The sequence below is a fragment of the Triticum dicoccoides genome, chromosome 5B (assembly GCF_002162155.2).
Source record: "Triticum dicoccoides isolate Atlit2015 ecotype Zavitan chromosome 5B, WEW_v2.0, whole genome shotgun sequence".
NCBI lineage: Eukaryota > Viridiplantae > Streptophyta > Magnoliopsida > Poales > Poaceae > Triticum > Triticum dicoccoides.
The window spans coordinates 383491305-383500049 of record NC_041389.1 but is presented as its reverse complement, the minus strand read 5'-3'; positions in this window follow the sequence as shown (position 1 = coordinate 383500049).

Genomic DNA, 8745 nt, shown 5'->3' with positions numbered 1-8745 from the left:
GTCAATATTAATCAAGCAGGAAGTAGGGTTTTACCTCCATCGAGAGGGCCCGAACCTGGGTAAACATTGTGTCCCTTGCTTCCTGTTACCATCAGCCTGAGACGTACATATTGGGACCCCCTACCCGAGATCCGCCGGTTTTGACACCGACATTGGTGCTTTCATTGAGAGTTCCTCTGTGTCGTTGCTGCAAGGCTTGATGGCGCCTTCGATCATCAACAACACGGTCTAGGGCAAGGCTTTTCTCCCCGGACAGATCTTGGTGTTCGGAGGCTTCGCACTGTGGGCCAATTCGCTTGGCCATCTGGAGCAGATCGACAGCTACGCCCCTGGCTACCAGGTCAGGTTCGAAAACTTGAACTACACGGACAACATTCGTGGAGACTTGATCTTCGATGCATTTGGGCCCATGCCAGGAGCACCGGACAGTTACGATGAGCGCGGCTTAAACCTGTTGTTGGACAATGCTCGGGATATCACCCCGGCAGTAGCCCTGGACCTAAATCCGGAGCGGGCTGCATTGCCTAAGGAGGGAGGGATGGACCCCGCCCTGTAGGCCGTACTCTCATCGGTGTTGGAGGTGAACACAGGTCTCACCTCTGTAGAAGCTTGTGACTCCGGACCCCCGGACTCGTATCCGGTCGTCGGTCCCAGTCCGCGCGCTCCCGAGCCCGCCGAGCCTGGTTGGGCTCCGGTAATGGAGTTTACCTCTGCGGATATCTTCCAGCACTCGCCCTTTGGCGACACGCTGAACTCATTAAAGTCTCTCTCTTTGTCAGGATGCTCTCAGTCAAACTATGTCCGGCTCATGTGGGAAGTAGACGACGAAGGAATTCGTTGCCCACCTACCACCCACTTCATTGCCACGGTTGATGATTTAACCGACGTGCTTGACTGCGACTCCGAAGGCATCGACGGTATGGAAGACGATGCAGGAGAAGATTCGGAATCTCTGGGGCACTGGACTACTACCTCATCACACGATATATTCATGGTGGATACGCCCAAGGAGGACGACGGCGACAATCCGGAAGATAAAACCCCCGGGCAAAAGCCAAAATGACGGCGGAGACGCCTCTCAAAGTCGAGCAATAGTAAAAATAGTGACAACAGCGCAAGAAAGATCGACATACTAGTAAACTCCGAAGGCAACAACGACCACATGGACCCAGCGATGGAGTAGGACGAGCCAGGTCACGCCAAACCAAGTTCGGAGCAGACGCCCGATCACAATAATCCCGAGGGACGAGTTCGTCAAACCGCCCCAGTACAAGAACATAGTCCGGACGATGACGCATTCATCATTCCAGAGGAATGCGTGGAACGAGATAACCTCCAAAGAATGCTTACGGCCACAGCGAGAAGTCTAAAAAAGCAGAAGCAATGGCTCAAAGTCGCACAGGAAACGCTCAATCGCAGATGGAATAAAGTGCTAGACACTAAAGAAAGATATGGCGACAATCGCCATACAAAGAGCTATCCAAAATGCAAGCTACTGCCAGAATTCGACAACGAGGCCCTTCCACCAAAGAATAATACGACCAGGAGGCCAGACGTACCACTTGATAACCGCAACAGAGCGGCTACCGACGCCGCGCACGATTTACATGAGCACCTGGATAAGAAAGCCGGCGCGACCAGGTCCATCTACGGATCCAAAGTACACACCCCGGCGAAGGACTATGGTCACCAAAATGACCATACCAACCAAATACCAGTACGGAATAAGCTCCGGACACAGCAACAGCCGACAACATGCCACAGCACGTCCAGATACAGAGGGGCTGCTCACCCCCTGTGCTTCACCGAACAAGTACTGGACCATGAATTTCCATAGGGTTTTAAACCTGTGAACATAGAGGCATACGACGGAATGACAGACCCAGGGGTCTGGATCGAAGATTTTATCCTGCATATTCACATGGCTCGTGGGGATGACCTCGACGCCATCAAATACCTTCCCCTCAAACTGAAGGGACCAGCTCGACACTGGTTGAAGAGCCTCCCTGAAAATTCAATTGGGAGTTGGCAGGAACTCGAGGACGCTTTCAGGGCAAATTTTCAAGGGACTTATGTCCGGCCTCTGGATGCAGACGATTTAAGTCAAATAATCCAACAACCTGGAGAGTCCACCCGCCAGCTTTGGAATAGATTCCTGACTAAGAAGAATCAAATTGTCGATTGTCCAGATGCCGAAGCCTTAGTGACTTTCAAACACAGCATCCACGACGAGTGGATCGCCAGACACCTCGGCCAAGAAAAGCCAAGGACAATGGCAGCCCTAACAAACCTGATGACCCGCTTTTGCGCCGGAGAAGATAGTTGGCTGGCCCATAAAGGCACTAGCGATCCCAGCACATCCGAGATAAGAGATGGCAACGGGAAGCCACGGCGTAATAAAAACAAAGGCCAAAACAAGGAAGAGAGCCCGTGCAACACTTCTCGACCCGATCAGCAAAAGAAGCCATTTAAAGGCAGTAAAGAGGGACCATCTGGTCTGAATAGAGTCCTAGACAGACTGTGCCAAATTCATGGCACCCCCGAGAAACCTACGAACCACACGCACAGAGAATGTTGGGTCTTCAAGTAGGCCGGCAAATTAAATGCCGAACACAAGGGGAGGGACACACCAAGTGAAGATGAGGATGAACCTCGCCAGCCGAACATTGGGGGACAGAAAATATTCCCACCAGAGGTTAAAACAGTAAACATGATCCACGCGACGCACACATCCACAAGAAGGCACGAACGCGCGCTTAGAGAAACGTATGATACAGAGCCCATAGTACCCACATCTAACTATTGGACGGCTTGTCCGATCACCTTCGATCACATGGACTGCCCAACTAGTATTCGGCACCGAGGATCAGATGCCTTGGTGCTTGACCCAATAATTGACGGATACCATCTCACCCACGTCCTCATGGACGGCGGCAGCAGTCTCAATTTAATATACGAGGATACTGTCCGCGGGATGGGGATAGACCCATCTAGAATTAGCCAAAGCAACACCACCTTTGAAGGGGTGATACCAGGCGTTGAAGCCTATGGCAGGGGCTCCATCGTAACTGGAGGTAACATTCAGCTCCCCAGGCAACTCCAGAAGCGAAGAATTACTCTTCACCATCGCACCCTTCCAAAGCGGCTATCATGCATTGCTTGGAAGAACAGCCTTCGCCCGCTTCAACGCATTTCCGCACTATGCCTACCTCACACTCAAGATGCCCGGTCCACATGGTGTCATCACCATTAACGGAAACACAGAGCACTCTTCACGCGCAGAGGAACACGCGACGGCCCTAGCGGCTGGACTATAAGCGGCCTCCAATATCAGAAAACATGACTGGTCATTGAGACCACAAACATGGTTAGACGAATCCGGTAGCCCAGATAAAACTGAACCAGCGCACCGTATATGTAATCCCATAGAGGACACCAGGGGCTATGAATATTTAATACAGCCCCACACTTGGCTCAACCTTATTGGCAGGCCAACATCTTACACTTTTATTATCCATCGCATACTTACGTTGTACTCTCCTATGAGTTTCCTTTTTTTACACACACCGTTCGCGCCATACCCTTCCAGGATACAGCACAACGGAGACAAAGGCGCAGACGTGCAGCAGGGCCCCGCTCAACAGGTTTCTTTTTAGATTAAGCCCCTGTGTAAACCTTTTCTATTGCCTCTTGTTGTTTAACCATCCCATGGGTTCCATACCCACAGAGGATACTGCCGTTATTGGCATTTCGCCAAGAAAGATTAACGCACGTACCTGGAAATACATGGTTTATAATGAAAAGGCATTGTTCAGCCTATTTTCTGTTACAAAGACCGAATACCTTTGTGAGTGTTCGGCGTCACGAGTTTGGCCTTATATGCATCAGCTCCGAATCATGTCTTTGGTCAAATGTTGGGTTTGCCCGGCTCCTGGGTTTGCCGCCTCACGTTCCGTTCTTATCGGCTAAGGCAGCCAAAGGAGAACGACTGCGATTGTGCCCTGGTTATTCCAGATGAGCACGTCAGTAGAGAAAGCCGAAAACTGACTATCATAATACAACAAGAGACTGTTCAACCACTCGAAGACTCACAGGAATCTTTAGGATTCCTCCGCATTAACGAAGGGCCGTTTCCCGGCCATGTACATATGCGCCCCTATTCGGATGCACGCACAAGTACTAGGGGCTACATAGTAGCCCCACCGTCAAACTCTCGTGGCTAAGCGAAAGTGTTACAGTTGTATAGTCCGGTTGCCTAGTTCGACATGCGATCACCTCCTTAATGGACCAAGATGTTGGAACAAGTGTGATTACGCATATTTTTCGCGAACACCCCCACATTGTATGCGTGGGGGCTGAAGCCAATGACTGCTAACTTTCAGATTACTTATATATATATATAAACAGCCGCACAGGAGACACAATAACACTTTCGGGCAAAAAGTATAAATATAGCCTTATAACCAAAATGACATTGTTTTTACAATGATTCAATTTTTCATTTGAACAAGACATTCTTAGAGAATTGCGCCTCTATTAGGCGGGCACCTTCTGTGACCTGCGCCAAGTAGTGCTCGGCCGGATATTGGCCTCCCACCGGATCCTGGGCGCTACAATGGTGGCCTCCATATCCGTCCAATAGGCTTTAACGCGGGCAAGAGCCATTCGTGCACCCTCTATGCACGCCGACCTCCTCATGGCATCGATCCGAGGCATGGCCCCAAGGAATTGTTGCACCAAACCAAAGTAACTGTCCGACTTAGGCCCCTTCGGCCAAAAATGGTCTATTACAGACCGCATTGCAAGGCTGGACAGCCTATGAAGCTCTGCTACAGCAGCCATCTTCTCACTTAACGGCAGCGGGCGAGTGGGAGCTTGGAATTGCGACCAGAAAAGCTTCTCCACTTCTTTATCACCTTGATCCTCGAAGAACTTGGCGGCGTCAGCTGTACTCTTCGCCAAATCCGCATACGCATTTGCCGGACTCCAGCGTCCATCCAGGGGAGCATACTTCAGATCCAAAAACTTCATCCGCAGTAAGTAGGAGCCCCCAGCCGCGATTTTACCGGCCTGTTGAAGATCCTCCTGCACACCCCTGACTTCGGTCCCCATCTCCGTGGTGGCATTAAGTGCCTTGTTCAGGTTGGCCGAACTAGCCTCATGCTCCTTTTTAAGGAGTTCATACCGGTCGGCGGCATTTTTCAACTCCACAGCCATTTCGGCTATCTTTTCCTCGCATCGGTGATGAGTAGCCTGTTCAGCTCTCAATTCTTCGGCAGCCTTTAGGGAAGCCGCACTACTAACCCGAGCTTGTTCCTTGGCCTGGGCAAGTTCCGCCCTCAGGGCTTCCATGGCAGCAGCACTATCTGCAGTCCAAACACATTGCATTAATATTATGCCACTCTCATATTTTCCTACACAACATAATGAGGAAAGCAGAGAACATACCTTGTGACTCGTTCAGATGCGCGTTCACCAGCGTGATACCACCATCAATAGATCCAATTTTCCTCCTTATTTCAGCAACTTCAACGGACTGTTCGGCATCCGGATCCTTAGATACCTACGCACATGTACAACGTAATCAATACTTAAACAAAATGATCCTCCGTTTGCCGCCTAGGGCGGGCAACCAGAGTCTCAGGGGCTACTATCCATATGGATCACACCTAGCGCGTGCCTCACTGCCAAAAATTATGTATTTTTCACTACATACATCAAAGCCTCTAAGCAGACTCGTAAATGCTTCATTCAAACCGCTTGTGGCGGATGAAATCTTCTTGAGCAATGCGCTCATTAATGAGCGGTGCTCCTCCGAGAGCGCAGCTCGCTCCAGAAGGCATGTCAGTATGTCCTACCGGACATCGAACTGTGTTGAACCCTTCTCATTGCGCCCCATGGGAGCCAAATGCTCCGGGCTCAGGGCGGCCGATGTATTAACCTCCGGCTTCGGCAGGTCCGGACTCCTCCGTGACGACATCACGGTGTCGCCTGCTTCATGAGGTGGAGAGGTGAGTGGAGTCTCGCTCTCCATCATCTCCGTAGGAAGATCCCCTGAAGATGAACTCTGTTGAGAAGAGCTGCTAGCCAGACTGCACAAGACGAATCCTAGTTATTGATCTCAGAGAAGCGCGGTATCTTTGAATTAACGATTAACTTACAACTCGGTGGAGGGCTGGCCCGTTGGCGGGCATGACGCGGTGAGGACGTCTGTCGGGGAAGAGTTCCCCAGCGGCACTTTCTTCCCTTGTTTGGGCATCTCCGTCTCCAAGTCTTCGGAGGCGGCCCTTTACCTCCCGCGCGGGTAGGTGGCTTCAGATTCCCCTCCCCGACTATCCTCCCTTGGGGAGGAAGCAATTCCCCCGGTTTGGATGCACAACGTGTGAAGTTCGGCTTCTTTGTTCTTCCCCTTGTATTTCCCTGACGGCATTCTGCTGAGCACCCAGTCAAGCATCTTGGCAATGGTTGGGCTTGGCGAGCCTTCGAAAAGTGGCGCTAGACACCTGATTCTTTCCGCTTTGCTGAGCCATTCCAGGCCACGGAAGATTTTCAAAATAACGACTATGACAAATATAAAACAAAGTGTCTGGTATCAAGGTTACTTACTTGGGTATCTAGGCGATTTCAGCTTAGGCCCGCATCCTCGGTGGTGTCCGGACACTCTACTTGTGGTCCGAAGAATAATTTACACATCCCTTCATGCTTCAGGCTGAAGAAGTGCTTAATAGTCCGTGGACCCTCTGGATTGAACTCCCACATCCGGAGAGGTCGGCGTTGGCACGGCTACATCCGTCGGATTAACATCACTTGAATTATGCTGACTAGGTTAATGTCCCTTCCAAGGAGCTCCCGGATACGGCTCTGCAGTATTGGTACAAGAGGGCCCCCAATTCCGTCCTACGTCGGTCCAAGATGCCAGTTGTGACGGAGGGCCCGAGAGGAACTCGGGGGCGGCCACCCACTTCGTGCCTCTGGGAGCCGTGACATAAAACCACCTCTGTTGCCATACATCGGATACTTCTGTGAAAGAACCCTCTGGCCATGGGGCATCGGTGTTCCTGCTTATTACGGCACCTCCGCACTTCGCATGTCGCCCCTCGATCATCTTCGGCTTGACATTGAAGGTCTTGAGCCATAAGCCGAAGTGTGGGGTGACGTGGAGAAAAGCCTCGCACACAATGATGAACGACGAGATATGGAGGATAGCGTCCGGAGCTAGATCATGAAAATCCAACCCGTAATAAAACATGAGCCTCCTCACAAAGGCATCGAGGGTGAGACCCAAGCCGCGGAGGAAGTGAGGAACAAACACGACGCTCTCATTGGGCTCTGGTGTAGGGATGACTTGCCCTGGAGCAGGAAGCCTATGCTGGATGTCGGCGGTCAGGTATCCGACCTCCCTAAGCCTCACAATGTCCTCCTCTTGGATCGAGTAGGCCACCCAACGACCTTGAAGGTTGGGTCCGGATATATTGGAGGATCTGGGGTGCTACAGCTTAGGTCTTGGGTGTTAGAACTCGAGGTGCAAGAGGGCGCAAGGGAGGTAGAAAAGAGGCATAGGCCTCGGCCCCTTTATAAAGGGGGTGAATATCAAGATTCCTCAGCGCGATCGCTTGAGGCTTAACTAAAAACACACGGAGTCATACCAACGGTCGCCATGGGGTCACGCATGCCCATATTGATGAACGATCCTGTAATAAGAGGAACACGATCTCTGCTTTGGCAGGACGTGCCAATAAAGTCGCCTCGCAACGCGAGTCGAGGTGGGGCGAGAAACGCCAGTTCGTGTTGGACCAGGCCACGATGCAAGGGCACGACGTACGAAGATTGCCAGCAGATCATATTTATTCTATGTTCCCTACAATGGTATGTGAAGATCATCTCGCAGATCCGGACACGGTCTAAGTGTTTGATAATTACTTTGGAGTATTCGGAGAAGGAACCCGCCTTGCAATGTCGAAGACAAGACTGCGCGCCGGACTCATCGTCATTGAAGCCTGGTTCAGGGGCTACTGAGGGAGTCCTGGATTAGGGTGTATCCGGACAGCCAGACTATATACATCGTCCGGACTATTGAAGCGTGAAGATACAAGACTCAAGACTCCGTCCCGTGTCCGGATGGGACTCTCCTTTGCGTGGAAGACAAGCTTGGCGATCCGGATATTGTGTTTCCTTCCTTGTAACCGACTCCATGTAAACCCTAGCCCTCTCCGGTGTCTATATAAACCGGAGAGGTTGGTCCTTAGAAGGCCGATCACAATTACAATCAGAATCATCATAGGCTAGCTTCTAGGGTTTAGCCTCTACGATCTCGTGGTAGATCTACTCTTGTACTACTCATATCGTCAATATTAATCAAGCAGGAAGTAGGGTTTTACCTCCATCGAGAGGGACCGAACCTGGGTAAACATTGTGTCCCTTGCTTCTTGTTACCATCAGCCTGAGACGCACAGATCAGGACCCCCTACCCAAGATCCGCCGGTTTTGACACCGAAAGTGAGCATCCTAAAATTGGTGATGGAGGATGGTTAATGATGATGACGGCGACGAATCCCCCTCTCCGGAGCCCCGAACGGACTCCGGATTAGCCCTCCCGAGAGAGATTAGGGCTTGGTGATGGCTCCGTCTCGTAAAACACGATGGAACTTTCTCTTTGATTTTTTTTCTCCGCGAAACAGAATTTATGGAGTTGGAGTTGAGGTCGGTGGAGCATCAGGGGGCCCACGAGACAGGGGGGCGCATCCC